We start from the raw sequence: 16726 nt of genomic DNA on the forward strand, positions 1-16726 counted from the left end.
TTACAGTTTTAGATTCAGACAGGCAGGACTCCCTAGTGATACAGAGATTTCACTAATCACTTCCAGAACCTTGTGCAAAAATTCCATTCAGTAGAAAGACCCAAGCCCAAAATAAGAAATTTAACTTTATGGGGAAAGCAAAACCTTATATGTTTATTTCATTAAGAAGAAAACATCAAATAGGCTTATCACAGTATGACTTGTAGTTTCTGTATTCCAAATTTTCTGTTTCATTTACAAACCCAGGTCTTTATTATGGTCTTTCTGAATTTAACTCTCTCTAATTTATCTTGCTGTGAGTAAATAATGAAAACAGAAATGCTTTAAACACTACTAAAAAATTAGTGCACACAGATATGAAATTACAGTAAAGATGGTGGGCTGGGCATCAGCCTCTCTATTTAGCGTGTTTGATAGGCAGTGTGTAGTGAGGAGAACTATAAATGATACTGGCAAATATGGGTCTGAACATTTCAAGAAGTCACTTATTCTGCTCCTAATGACCTTGAAACTTTTTTAGACCTATAGGACAAATGTAAAATTGGACCAATAGAAAAAGCATTTGGATAATACAAAAATGTATTATTAAAACAATCTAGTAGTTTTATGCATCTATATTTTAAAAAACTTGTTTTGGTTTCTGCTTGAGAGACTTTAAGGAACTAAAAGTTGTTTTAACAATTTTTATGTGTTGGAAAAGAGAGCTTTGTTATACATCATTCTCTTATCCAAAATCTGAGATAATGAAGGTTCTATTTTAAAGAATGTGTATCATTTTTTATTGGTTTTTATACTAATTCCCTGCTTTGGATTGTAAGGGAGTAAACAATGGTGTCTCCCAGATCCGCCATTCCATATCTCAGGAGTAATCATGAGTGCAATTTTCTTTAAGATTGAGATGAGAATCCTGTTGGCAGTATGTGGCTACGGTTCAGTCCTGAATCCTGGAAACTTTAATTCAGGTGCATTGTGGGCACATAAAATTTGAGTTCAAATGCTTTTAAGAAGTCATGCCACTTTGTCGTTTGACACTAATTTTCAACCCAGCATGCTTTAGCAATGACAGAAATTAGTTCCAAGTGAATTACAGCTAAGCTATTTTCTACCATCTACAAGAAATTTTTTATGCCAACTGAGTCAAGAGAGGTTTTGAAATTTTCTTTAGTATGTGTTGGGGTATGGGGCTCATCAGTGTAGACAATCAAGTGTCCTGATTGTACACATCATTGAAATGTCACTGCTTTTTTACTAATGTTGCTGCTAAGTTGCTTCAGTCATGTCCGACTCTGTGTAACCCCTGAGATGGCAGCCCACTAGGCTCCCCCGTCCCTGGGATTCTCCAGGCAAGAACACTGGAGTGGGTTGCCATTTCCTTCTCCAATGCATGAAAGTGAAAAGTGAAAGTCAAGTCGCTCAGTCGTGTCCAACTCTTAGCAACCCCATGGACTGCAGCCTACCAGGCTCCTCCGTCCATGGGATTTTCCATGCAAGAGTACCAGAGTGGGGTGACATTGCCTTCTCCATTACTAATGTTGTTCAACCCCAGTTATATTCTTATTGGTCAGAAGAAACACTCCTTGCAATTCTCTGCTTTCTTTCCAAGTCATCAACAAGTATTATTTCTGTGGAGCCCATGAAATAGACATTGATCCATTGGAAACTGGACTGTGAAGCAAATAATTTCCTTCATGATAATAATGAATTACCATTAAATATGTCTTCTATCTGCCAAATTAGAAAAAGTGTTCTTTGGGAAGAAGTATGTACCATAATTCAACCTTGTGTCCTTAACACAAGGTGGAGACTTGAATTTTTAGAAGAATTGGAGGCAGATTATTTAGGCAACATGACTATGAAGAGATATATCATTTGACCATAAGGAAAAGAAGTTTCTAGGCCTTGCGTGTGTTCTAATTCACTTCAGTTGTGTCTGACTCTGCAATCCTAAGGACTGTACGTGGTCTGCCAGGCTCCTCTGTCCATGGGACTCTCCAGGCAAGAATACTGGAGTAGGTTGCCATGCCCTCTTCCAGGAGATCTTCTCAACCCAGGTATTGAACCTGTGCCTCTCACGTCTCCTGCATTGACAGGCAGGTTGTTCACCACCAGCGCCACCTGGGAAGCCCTTCTAGGCTTAAATACAATTAAATCTTGAACAAATGAGGGGTAGTTTTCATGGACTAATTTGAATATTTTGAACTTTCAAGTCATTTCTTTTAGTCTTTAAAATGAAAGGGATTCATAGTGGATAAAGATTTGATTTGCCCTCTGCATTTCATAAAGGGTACAAATGATGTTGGTTTAGTTAAAAGCATATAAAAGCAATTACATAGTGATAGAAAATATATGAAGTATGTAATATAATTTAAGGTACCAAAATCAAAGTGTAAGGATCAAAACATAGTGAAATATATAGTACTATGTTGCTGTAGAAAAAATTCAAGGGCAGCTCCATACAGTCGCTGTGCTTCAAAGATTAAACATAATAAGATGAATATCAAGTGAATTAAGAAAGTTCCTCAAAATGACTTTTTCTTAAGGAATATTTTCCCCATCAAAAAGTCTCATAATTTGGTAAAAAAGTCAACATTTATTTATAAAGATAGTCTTCCTTTAACGTTTAAAATCTTTCATCATGTTAATTTACATGCTTTAAAACTATACCGATAAAGTGGTTGAAGTAAATAAATAAGTCATAAAAAGCACATCAAAGTAGTTATGACGAGACAGCCAGATGGCAGAGAATTGCAGTACTTGCTGTAATTTTATCAAAATTACTATTGTCATGGCATGTTAGTTTTCATAAGAATTTGTACAGTCGCTGATCTCATACAGACAAATTAATTTCAGGTTCTCTCATGTGTAGTCACATAACAGCTATACTTGAGCACGCACAAAAGAAAATTAAATAATCATAGTCACATAAACTTGAAAAGCAGCACAATATCTTAAGTTTACTATTCCATAACGTCTTGGGATCAGTGATCATTTCTGTTATGTTAGACTCAAATTGATCTACAGCAGTACAGCCATTATGTACTTTCTGCTGTGTTTAGTCTTCATTATATAAAGGTACCATGTCATGTATTCTATTAGTGAAGAATTGTTATTAAGGCAGTAATGTTGTAATTCCTACATTTATGGCCTTTCTTCAAGTTTCATTCTTTTATCTCTTTTATGTCTAAAGGGATAACAGAGCTTTTGATGCTTCCCTTTAAAGATAAATGCAGATATGAATTCTCAGCAATTAATGAGCTTAAATGATATTTGAATTAAAAATGTTTATTGCAGGTTTCAAACGTTCTCCTTCTTTTCTTTGTCCTGGAATTATGAAAAGAACGCCTGACACTGCACATTATACAAATCTCTTCTGCTCATATTCAACCAACACTTTCAATTGTAAAGGTCTCTTCCTAAAGTCATTTAAAATTTTTTTTATTTTATTTTTTCCTGGTATTTTTTTTCTAAAGTTATTTATTTTATTTTTGTTTTCTCATTTTATAGCCCAAGTTCTTTCTAACATGCCCTGTTCCATTGTGTATCAGATTTAGTGCATAATGGATACACACTAGGCCTCAGTATCTTCAACTATGATTTGGACGTCTACCTGCTGTATTTACTTCATAGATACTGGAGGTTGGGATGAGAACTTCATTAAAGTAAGTTTTCATTTTTATGACTTTAAAATTGAAAGGGTAACATTTTCACTAGTTGTTTCATTGATCTTAGACAACTCATTCGAGCAAATATAAAATATATTATCTGGCAAAATGATAGCAGTCATAAATATCTTAGGAAAAGTGTCATTAAATATTTAAATTCCTCATTCTTTTTTTCCACCAAAAATGTGCTATATTCCACTTTATAGGTTTGCCTCTAAAGAAAAAGAGTTGCTTAACTCATGGAATTTAAGTTATCCATGCTCAAGTGCTTTGTGGTCTTCAGTGTATATATAGCTTTTATTTCATAATAATATTAATAGTAATATATGTCTAGGAATTTCAAACGTGTAAAATTTACTTCTTGAAGTAAATAAACCATAGGTTTTTTTCTTATGGAAAAAATGTTATTAATTTTAGAATGATCATGGCTTTGAAAAATTTGAGTTAGCACTTAATCTATTGCTTTCTCTCAGTAGATGGGATAGGAACTTAACATGTCTTTCTTTGGGGAGAGGTTATAACAGAAGTGCCCATGGAAACAATGGTCTGTGTGTGTTCTACTGTAGTCTCAAAGGTTATTTTTCTCTTTAAGATCATGTTAATTCTCAAATGTTTTCATTGACATTAGTATAGATAACATAGTTTATACTCAGAATTATGAAGATTTTACATATGGTAAAATGTAACTTAGTTATATTACTAAGTTATAGCTTTAAAAATTGTGTTATACTGGAAATTTATGGCAAAGAAGTTAATGGCAATGGAGATAAACATATTCATTATGTAGCATTATTAATGCTAATAAAGACATAGAAACAAGGTGTCTGATCATAGGGGCATTGCTAAGTAGATTACATTTCATCTGTGAAATATTATGAAATGTTAGACATTTTTTCCAAAGCGTTTTTAATACCATGGGAATTTGCTTATGCTATAATTTTAATTGATAATAATGAAATATAAAATGTATATACATATCATCTCAATATGTAAAAATAATCTAGAAATTATCATTTAAAAAAGACTGAATGAGAACTTGTGGTGAAAGTGTTTGGGGACTCGAGGGCTGTGCTGTTTCCTCAGTGATTCCTTATGTGTTTTCTGTGTTTTCCTAGTATTTTATAATGAACATGTTGTTTTTTTCTTTTTATAATGCAGGGAAAAAGAATAAGTGGAAAAAAGGGCACATAACACAAAATATAAAATATGGCATGTTTTTCAACCCCACCATATAATTATTTTTATTTTTGAATTTTGTTATAGTACTTTTATGTTATAATATTTATTTTTACATATCTTTATTCTCTAAGATTTTGAGTGTGAGTTCAGGACCTATATCCTTTGTTCTTGACATAGAACTGTAGATAATAGTTGCTTAGTACCTTTCTACTGAATGGATGTTATGACATTCCATAAGGATACATATTTTTATATAGTTGAAATTCATGTGCCTACTACTTCTGTTTTGCTTTTTCTACTTACTTGGATCAGAATGCTTTTATATGACTTCACGTAAACTTAAAATGATAAGTTTTTAATGTTATAGTACCTTATAGAATTAAAAATCATCCTAAATATGGATATTTAGGTAATTTCCCATTCTTGTTTCTATGAACAAAACTTCAGTGAGTATTCTCATCCATTTACCTTTCTACTTTTCAAAAACTACTTCTTACGGTAAACTCCTAGAGCATTCATTTTTGTAATACTTGTTATGTTTTGCCCTATCCCATTACCTATCAGTGGGCTTATCAGAGGCACAGCGGTAAAGAATCTGTCTGCCAATGTAGGACACCTGGGTTAGATTCCTGGATCGGGAAGATTACCTAGAGGAGGAAATGGCAACCTGCTCCAATATACTTGCCTGGAATATTTCGTGGACAGAGAATCCTGGCAGGCCACAGTCCATGGGGTCACAAAAGAATTGGACACCACTTAGTGACTAAACAACATCAAATTACCTATTGGTAATGGAACCAACAGTGGATGAGTATACTGATTGCTTCCCCCAAATTTATCTAAATTGAACATTTTATTATTTTTTAAATTGAAATTGTAGTTGATTTATAATATTGTGCTAATTTCTGCTTAAATTGAGCATTTCAGATTCAGGTCTCTTTGTTACATTTAATGGACATTTGAGAAAACTTAGGTTGCCTTAAAGTGCGTTTATTTGATTATGACTTCCCATGCACTAGTTTTCTAGTTGTTTTATTTATGTGAATAATCTATTTATATCCTGTGCCCATTTGGAATTTTTGAAATTTTTAAAAATACATTTAAATACACTAATTATACATTAATTGATATGTTATTTGTATATTCTATTTGATGCAAATAATTTTTCTGACATGTGGTTATCCTTTAATTTTGCTATTTTTCAATATACAAGAGTTAAAAAGCTGATATATTCTAATCCACTGATTTTTTTCCCCTCAGGTGATTGTCTTATTGCTGAAAATGATCAGCATTTTCCAATAAATGCAATGACATTCTTTGTCGACATTGTACGAACATGGCTTGTTTGTAAATTGATTATTATAAAGTATGTAATTATGTGTTACTAGCTTAGGTATTTAGGCTAATTGTTTCCTCTTTGAATTTTCTCTTTCTGTGTGTCTCCTTTTTCTTCTGCCCTGCCCTTCCTTCTGCTCTTACTTTTCTTTCACTTATTGTCTTCCTTGCTGCTCCTTGTTCCCCCATAGCCTTTGATTTCCCATGATGAAATTGAGACAGCAGCCGATTACCATATTGCTACTCTTCATATCCTACTGTGATCTATTTGTTTAAATTCCTGAAAAATCTCAAGCCTTTGTGTTAATCAGAAATCAATTCAGGTATTATACATATATGCATATACATGGATATATGTGTGTATTTTATTTTAAGGAAAAAAACAATTCTAATGATAACTTCTTTGTCCATAATTATAAACTAAGGCAGTGACTTGCCTTGCATCTGGACACTGGACATGAAACTGAAGACTAGATTGCCTCCCTGTCATGCAATTACCTCCATTCTTGGGACCAAGTCTATTGTTTATGGATCTTGATCCTTCCTTAAAGTAGAGCCTTTGCTGTGTGGCACTGATGAGCTAATGCTACCTTTTGGATTCTCACATTCTGAATAAGCTAAGGAGCCTTGAGAGCTTGTGATGGATGAATGTTGAAATCTAAAAAAGTCACTGTTTGCCTTTTATAACATCATTCATCCAGTTTTTCATCTAGTCATTTTTGGGTCCCTCTCATGAGTCTAGCACTGGGTCAAATAAATATGTTTAGAAGAAAACATATTTCCTGCCCTTGAGGTACTTATAGTCTAATTTGGGAGATAAAATGTATATATACATTGAAAAAGAATAAAAACTACATTAGATGAACTTGTTACTAGAGGCTGCAAGCTGCAGATTTATATGCCTTAGAATTTAACATTAGGGGAAAAAGCTAGAGTAAGTTTTGTGGTTTGAATTGTGTCCCAAAATTATATGTTCAATTTCTAACTTCCAGTACCTGTGAATGTGACTTTATTTGGAAATAATCATTGCAAATGTAATCAGGTTTAGATGAAAGTGGAAGTCACTCAGTCGTGTCCGACTCTTTGCGACCCCATGGGCTGTAGTCTGCCGGGCTCCTCTATCCATGGAATTCTCCAGATAAGAATACTGGAGTAGGTAGCCATTCCATTCTCCAGGGGATCTTCCCAACCCAGGGATTGAGCCTGCGTCTCCTGCATTACAGGCAGATTCTTTACCATCTGAGCCACCAGGAAAGCTCAAGTTTGTCATACTTGATTTGCATGGGCTCTTAGAGCCCAATATGGCTGGTGTCCTTCTAGGAGGAGAAGAGGCAGAGACACAGATATACAGAGATGGAAGCAGAGACTCAGGTACCAGAGCTGCAGGTCAAGGAACGCCAGGTATGGCTGGCAAACCGTCAGATGCCAGGAAGTGACAAGAAAGGACTCCCTAGTTCAGAAGGAGAATGAGCCAGCTGACACTTTGATTTCAGACATCTGGCCTCTCTAACTGTGAAACCATAAATTTCTGTTGTTTTAAGCCACTCAAGAGATGGATATGAGATTGTGATCTGAATAAAAGGTGGGATTTGGATTGACAAATAAAGGGGGCTCCATGGTGGGGGAAAACCTCACTAGCAAGGGTAGGAATAAATATATGGGGAAAAGGCCTGAGTGATTGCCTCTGAGACTAGCGCAAGATAAACGGAGCAGTAGAGTAGATCCAGGTGATGGAAGGCCTTCAGTAACATGGTGAAGAATTGATCCATTTTATTCCCTCACTCATACAGTCAATATTTACTACTTACTGCACATCTAGTTTGTAACAGGGAGTTACTTTGGCTCCCAAACAGAAGGCTGTTGGAAAACATTTTTTATGCTTTTATTTATATATTCTCACCCCTGAGTTTTTAAAAATTGGTTATTTTTGATAGATAATACATTCACCTGTTTCAAAAATAAAAGTTTCAAATAGATATAGAGTAACAAGTTTTCTATCACTCTCCCCTACCTTCCCTATTGGGCCACACCCATACCCACAAAAAAACTACTCCTATAAGTTACTGGGGATCTTTTCAGAGGTTTTTTTTTTTTTTTTTTCCCCTAATGCATGAACACAGAGAAATGTACATATATACCTCATTCCCTTTGCACAAGTGGTAATATTCCAAATACTGTTTGTACCTTGCTGCAGTTATTTTACTTAATAATATGTTTGAGATTTTTCTGCATCAGTTAAAAAAATGTGCTCCTTCAGTTTTTTGATGTGTACATTTTCATTATGTGGATGTACCACAATTTAGGTTGCTTTCATCTAGATTGTTTCTACCATTGCTTTTAAAAATCACAAAAAATGAAGCATATGTTATTTGTTGCTTATATAAAATATTATTTTAATAACAATTTAGTAAGAAAAGAAAGGTTTTTAACCATCAATAAATAACTACTTAAAATACTTTCTATTTTTTGCTCATCATTTTTTGTGCTTTTCATGTATATCTATATTGTACATGCCATGTTATTATGAGTACATGTATATGTTAATGAATAAATACATATACACATTTTAGGATACATATAAATTTTTTAAGTCACAGGACTATACAAACAATTTCTGGACTAGGGTATAATGTGCAAATTCTATGACATGACTATTCTGGTTCATCTCCCACTATTTCTTCTACACTCAACTAGACAGAACAACTTAGAGAAAATTAACTTGCTCGGTTCAGTTCAGTTCAGTTCATTTCAGTTGCTCAGTCGTGTCCGATCTTTGCGACCCCGTGAATCGCAGCTCTCCAGGCCTCCCTGTCCATCACCAACTCCCGGAGTTCACCCAAACTCAAGTGTATCGAGTTGCTGATGCCAAGTAGTTCCTAAATTGTATGCATATTCGAATCACTTAGGAGTCCTTTGACAATTAAATCTGAATATATGGAAGTGGGACACAGGCATTGCTTTATTTATAGTTCCCCAATTTCAATTGTTCCCCAATGGTTTCAATTGCTGGTGAGTCTGGGCACCACTAACATAAGCCTTGGTGTTTCAAGCCCAGGGGCCTTTGCATATTCTGCCCCTCCCACTGTCCTTGTCCACTGAACGAATTCCTGTTCTTCGTTAAAGGCCCAATTCCAATGCCCATCATATGATTTTGTATCTATCACTGCATTAAGCGTTATATGATGAAAAACATGGTAAACACAGTGATTTAGCCTAAATGTTTAAAGGCAACCTTAAAATCTGAGAATCAATGGAAAAAAAATACATTCCTCTCATGTCATCTGAAGGAAGTGTAACACTTTTTTCTGACGCCGGCTATTCCCCTTTTCACCACTGAGCTGAGGGACTGAAAGGACCCACCGTTTACTGAGCATGTTCCATGCCACACACCCATTGTCTCCTTTAATCGTCATTGCCACTCTTTAAAGGAGGTATTATCATTCCCATTTTACAACCGAGGAAACTGAGGCTCATAGGTCTTTCAGCTAAAAAGTGACAGAGATGGGATTAAAATCTAACACTTCTTTCCACTGTGCTTCAATTTGTTTTTCCTGGAAAACACATCAACATCTAGATTCAGTTTGCCACAGTAAAAGATGCTTAATAACAGGAAGGGTTTTTTAGATGAGTATATCATTTTGACTTTTGCTTGCATAGTAGGTAGTTAATAACTTAGATGTTCTCAATCAGTTAATATTTTCAGAACTGTTTGGGCTTGCTTTTAAATTTCTACCACTAAAGCCCCCAAGTGCCCTTTACAGACATACAATTGGCTTCACTTACCTGGAAACCCATTTCTACTTTAACTTTGACTGCGGCATTGTTTAAAACATATTACAGATAACCATTTCTCCCGAATACTGACATCACAAAGCATATGACTAAGGATGTCTGCATCCGTCTATCCAAACTGCTTCACTCATATTCTTGGAATAACAATCCCTTCCCCAAAGGTTCTGCAATTATCTCTTCATTAGGGTTCAGGCATACAGAAGTCATTTAAGAAGACAAAACCCATACATATGGCAAGAAAAATATGGCTCTCACATATGATCAGATGGGCTTTTGCTCTCAGGAAACCATCAGAGGGAGATAAGATCAACAAGAGAAAAGGAAAATTAAGCAAATAACAACATAAGCAGCTGGAGGAAACAGAAGAGCAGCTGATGAGTAGGGGAAGAGGAAAAATGAAGCATCTCAGTGATAACCCATTATTACTGAGAAACAATTTTTAATATGACTAAAGTCTGTTTAACAGTATGTAGGGAATTTAACTACATTATGGAAAAAGCAAAAGGACATTCCGGAATCCTAAATATAGCTAGTATTTAAGATGAAGAAAAGGAGAATGTAAGATGCTTTTTAAGCTTTGGGATAATGAATGAAGTTTAAATCTCAGTTGAGGATCACCTAGAGCGTAGATTTAACATAGAATATTGGAATATTGGTGGGTAGAAGATAAATGTTAATATGTCAGTCTCTCTTAAAAGCAGTGCTTGCGTAAAACCAAATACCACCAATTCAACTCCTGTTGTTGTGCCTCATCTGATAGGTTGATGATCATGAAGCATTAGAGTGAGGGCAGTGATTTTTAAACATTATGGAATAAAAATGACTAGCACCATGTAAAATAAATAAATTTAGCAGCAGGCTTTTAAGCTGGCTTTGAATAAAGTGATATGTTACTGCTGAGGAAAAAATTACCTTAAACTTACTATCTTAGTCCATTTGGACTGCTGCAGCAAAATACCACAGACTGGGCAGTTTATAAACAACAGAAATGTATTTCTCACAGTTCTGGATCCTGGAAATCCAAGATCAGGGAGCCAGTAGGATGGAGTGAGGGCCCTCTTCTGGGTTGCGTACTTCACATTGTAGCCTCTGTGGGGTCTGTTTTCAGTTCAGTTCAGTCACTTAGTTGTGTCCGACTCTTTGTGACCCCTAGACTGCAACACTCCAGGCTTCCCTGTCTATCACCAACTCCTGGAGCTTGCTCAAACTCATGTCGATCAAGTTCATCTCTGTTATAAAAGCACATGTCCATCTCTTTTATAAGAGCAGTAATCCCATTCATGAGGGCTCTGCCTTCATGACCTAATGGCTTACCAAGGACCCCACCTGCCAACACCTGATGCTATCAATGGGGATCAGAATTTCAACATACCAGCTCCAGGTAAGATTCGTATCTTCAAGTCTTATCAGTGGCTTAAAACAACAAACATTATGATCTAAGGTAGTTTCTGAAGATGAGGAATCAAGAGGCAGCTTAGCTGTTTGGTTCTATCTCAGGGTCTTTCATGAGGTTGTAGCCAAGTTGTCAGCCAGGGGTTCATTCTTCTAAGGTCGGAGTGGGACTGGAGAATCTGTCTCCAAGTTCACTTGTGTGGCGCTGGCAGTAAACCTCATTTTCTAGCCTCCTGGGCCTCTTGCTGGGGCTGTTTATTGTATTTCAGCTGACTTCCTCTAGGGTGAGTGATATGAGAGCAAACAAGAGAGAGAGAGAGAGAAAAGAGAGAACACATTTAAGACAGAATTCCAGTGTCTTTTATAACCTAACTTTAGAGGTCAAATATCATCACTTCTGCTATATTCTTTTCATTACAGAGACCAAACACAGTACAATGAGGAAGGTGTATTAGCCAGCTCAGGGTTCCATAATACAATATCACAAACTTGGTGACTTAAATAACATAAATTAATTTTCTCACATTATGGAAACTAGAATTTCAAGATGAAGGTGCTGGAAAGTTCAATTTCTGGTTAAGGTTTTTCTCCTGACTTACTCGCTTTTCACTCTGTCTTCACATGATCTTTCCTTTATGTGCGTGTGGAGAAAGAGAGAGAGACAGACAGATATCTGGTGTTTCTTCCTCTTCTTATAAGGACACTAGTCCTGTTGAATTAGGGCTCTACCCTTACAACCTCATTTAACCTTAATTACCTCCTTAACAGCCCCATCTCCCAGTACACTCACAGGGCTTTAGTATATGAATTTTGAGGAGGAAACAATTCAGTCTATAACAGAAGGGAACTATACAAGGAGGTAAATACCAAGAGGCAGAGATGTTGGGGGCTATCTTAGAGACTGCCTACTGCAAGTCTGCTTCCCTTGTGGCTCAGCTGGTAAAGAATCCGTTTGTAATGTGGGAGACCTGCGTTCGATCCCTGGATTGCAAAGATTCCCTGGAGAAGGGAAAGGCTACCCACTCCAGTATTCTGGCCTGGAGAATTCCATGGGGTCACAAAGAGTCAGACATGACTGAATGACTTTCACTCACTCACCACAAGCATACTGGTAATGTGTCTCTTGAACTGTTCGCTACCCTGATGTTTTTTTGTGTCATTCAAGCCAGACTCACCTAAACCTTTCCTGTTTGCAGTTATCTTTGGAGTCACTTTTGTATCACATTTTTTGGGGGTCTCATTTGCAGACAAAAATGAAAACACCATCCTTACTGTTCTATCAGAATATGAAATGTAAGTGTATTATAAAATTACATGTATATTCATGGTGTATATGTGTGTGTGTTTGGCCACCCTAAATAAATGTCCAGTTATGTGTAATACCAGTGAAAGTACAGTTTTAAAACAATACTGTCCTGACATTGTTTTCAATAATGTTCTCTTACTTTCTTGTGAATATAATCTACTATGTATATGGAAGTGCAGATAAAAACTCCAGACCTTTTATTTTTTATGGTAATATAATTAATACACTTTAAAAAAAACAATATTTTCATGAAGCTATGAAAACTTTTAGTTCTGAAGGGCTGTTTTCAAAGAAGTGTAACAACAAACTTTTACTGAACATATACTACATATATGTAGATTTGTTGCCCTAGGTTGGAACAAGAGGGAAAGAATAAAGGTGGATACTCTTCTGGAGTTTTCCATTTGAGAACAACTTACCAAAATAAAAAATGTCTCTTCACTTATAATGATTTTATTCTAGACATTAAATGTCGAGAGCATCAAAATGCTTATTCTCTACATTCCTTTTTTGAATTGAAATATAGTTGATTTACAATATTATGTTAGTTTCAGGTGTATTATTCTCTATTTTCAACACTAAAAATATAGTTAGGAAAGAAGGATTGATAAAGAATATAAGAAAAATGTTCTACAAAAAGACAAACAGGGAACCAAGGGCAATATTGGGGAAAGATCTGGTAGGTTTTCTTTTTTTACTCATTATTATGAAATATTTCAAACATGTGACAGAGGATGCAGGGATATAATGAGCACCTGTTGCTGATCGTCCAGTTTTAATAAAAGAAAAGTAAAGTGAAGTCTCTCAATCGCGTCTGACTCTTTGCGATCCCATGGACTGTAGCCTACCAGGCTCCTCCATCCATGGAATTTTCCAGGCAATAGGACTGCAGTGGGTTGCCATTTCCTTCTCTAGCGGATCTTCCCGACCCACAGATCGAATCCGGGTCTCCTGTATTGCAGGCAGATGCTTTACCATCTGAGCCACTAGGGAAGATTCTTTTAACCCTTTTCTGTGTTTGCTTCAGATTAATTTTTCAGGAATTGCCAGTTACTGATATGTTTGGAAACCCCAGAGTACCATTCCCTGGCCACATTTCCCCTTGCTGTTCTCCAGATAATACCCCTATTCTGAATTAGTCTTCATTATTCACACACATGTTTTTTTTTTTCTTCTGTTTATTCATTTATTTTACTTTACAATATTGTATTGGTTTTGCCATACCATGTTTTTATATTATTGTTCTATTAACAACATATAATATGGTTTTCATGTTTTTGATCTTTACATGAATAATCTGGACATATTATTTTGTTTCTTGCTTTCAGTGATTTTTTAAGATTTATCCATGGTTGTGTATTTATCTTTAACTGAATCTAATTTCTGTATGACTAGTGAGTATAGCACAATTTATTTATTCTCCTTTGCTATAATCAATTTTTCACCATTATGTTTGGTAATTTGCTTTCTTTGCTTAGCATTATGTTTTTGAGATTTATCCATGATGATGAGTATGAAGCTAGCTTTTCAATATTATACTGCATAATATTACTAGGATGGTTGCTGTTTTATTTTTAATTTCTGCATAAAGTTACCAACAGTGAATATTCCTTGACATGTCCTATGGTGTGTAAATGCAAGAACTTCTCTAGGGTGCATATATGGAAATGGAATTACTATGAATAAAAAGCACAAATACTTCAACTTTATTTGGTTTTATCACACAGCTTTCTAAGGTAGTTCTGTCTATTTACGGTAGGGGAGTGACATGTTGTCAGACTTGATTTTTGCCAATCTGGTGGATGTAGAGTGGTACCTCATTGTTATTATTAATATTATTATTTTTTACCCTCTTTTGATTACTAGTGAAGTGGAGAGGGCTTCCCAGGTAGCTCAGTGGTAAAGAACTTCTCTGCCTGTGCAGGAGATACCAGGACATGTGAGTTCGATCCCTGGGTCAGGAAGATCCCCTGGAGGAGGAAATGGCAACTCACTCCAGTATTCTTGCCTGTAAAATCCCATGGAGAGAGGAGCCTGGCAGGTTGCAGTCAATGGGGTCACAAAGAGTCAGACATGGCTGAGCAACAGTGCATGCAGCATGCACATAGATTGAGGTGGTGTACTTATTCATATTTAATGGTCATGCTGGTTTTCTTTCCTGTAAATTGCTATCTATATTCTTACTCATTTTCTATTAAGTTATTTGACTTTTTCTTATTGATTGGTGGTAGTTATTTATGAATTTTATATGATAATCCTAACATGCTTCCCAAATATTTTTCCGCAAAATTGTTTCTTGTATCTTTCATTGAATCCATTTATCAATATTTTAATCTATGTCTTGTGCTGCTGCTGCTGCTAAGTCACTTCAGTCGTGTCCGACTCTGTGCGACCCCATAGACGGCAGCCCACCAGGCTCTGCCGTCCCTGGGATTCTCCAGGCAAGAACACTGGAGTGGGTTGCCATTTCCTTCTCCAATGTCTTGTGCTAAATATCTATAAAATTTTTTAAAGTTTATATTAGTATATTTAGGTTTTAATCAAACTAGAATAGACATGTATGTGTGTTTAAAACAATGAGGTAAGATCTTTTTTGTTTTATAATTGCAAATTATTCCAACTATATAGGAAAGCACAAAAGAGATTTTTTAAAAAATGCATTGTTACAATACCATTTATTGAGTAGTTTATGATTCCCAATGAACTTTTAAACACTGCCTCTGTATATATCATGCTTCCATAGATGAATGCGTTTCTGGACTCTAGTATGTTCTTTTAGGCTTTTCCTTGTTGGTTTATTTGTTTCTTAGGTTTTTAAATAATAAAACAGATGTATAAACTTCCCAGGTAACTCAGACAGTAGAGAATCTGTCTGCAATGTTGGAGACCTGGGTTTGATCCCTAGGTTGGGAAGATCACTTGGAGAAGTAAATGGCAAGCCACTCCAGTATTCTTGCCTGGAGAAGTCCATGGAGAGTGAAGCCTGGTAGGCTGCAGTTCGTGGGGTCACAAAGAATCAGATACGACTGAGCAACTAACACTTTCACTTCACTTTCCTAAATAAGCATTAGTTTGCATAATCCATATATCTCTCATATTCATAGTGAAAGCAAAAAAAATAGAACGAATTCAGAATTAGTTCTCCAGAATAACTCCAGAAAGAAGAAAGAGACAAAGCCAAGCGAAAACAACACCCAGTTGTGGATGTGACTGGTGATGGAAGTAAAGCCCTACGTTGTAAAAACAATATTTCATAGAAACCTGGAATGTTAGGTCCATGAATCAAGGTAAATTAGAAGTGGTCAAACAGGAGATGACAAGAGTGAACATTGAAATTTTAGGAATCTTGAATTTAACTAAGATGACCATTATATCTACTATTGTGGGCAAGAATCCCTTAGAAGAAATAAGAGTACCATCATAGTCAACAAAAGAGTCCAAAGTGCAGTAGTTGGGTGCAGTCTCAAAAACGACAGAATGATCTCTCTTCGTTTCCAAGGCAAACCATTCAATATCACAGTAATCCAAGTCTATGCCCCAAGCAGTAATGGTGAAGAAGCTGAAGTTGAATGGTTCTATGAAAACCTAAAAGACCTTCTAGAATTAATGCCCCCAAAAGATGTCCTTTTCATTACAGGGGGCTAGAATGCAAAAGTAGGAAGTCAAGATATACTTGAAGTAACAGGCAAATTTGGCCTTGGAATACAAAACAAAGCAGGTCAAAGGCTAATAGAATTTTGCCAAGAGAAGGCACTGATCATAGCAAATACCGTCTTCCAACACCACAAGGGAAGACTCTACACATGGACATCACCAGATGGTCAATACCAAAATCACATTGATTATATTCTTTGCAGCCAAAGATGAGGAAGCTCTATACAGTCAGCAAAAACAAGACTGAAAGTTGATTGTGGCTCAGAGCATGAACTCCTTATTGCCAAATTCAGACTTAGATTGAAGGAAGAAGGGAAACCACTAGACCATTCAGGTATGACCTAAATCAAATCCCTTAATGATTATACAGTAGAAGTGACAAATAGATTCAAAGGATTAGATCTGA

The 16726-nt window shown here is 35.8% G+C and overlaps 1 protein-coding gene across 1 annotated transcript in view; it reads left to right on the top strand.

The window, feature by feature from the left end:
- Positions 1–16726, top strand: part of DCDC1 (doublecortin domain containing 1) — a 469967-nt gene that overhangs the window by 326890 nt on the left and 126351 nt on the right. The window lies entirely within an intron of this gene.

The sequence above is a fragment of the Bubalus bubalis genome, chromosome 16 (genome assembly GCF_019923935.1).
Source record: "Bubalus bubalis isolate 160015118507 breed Murrah chromosome 16, NDDB_SH_1, whole genome shotgun sequence".
Classification (NCBI taxonomy): domain Eukaryota; kingdom Metazoa; phylum Chordata; class Mammalia; order Artiodactyla; family Bovidae; genus Bubalus; species Bubalus bubalis.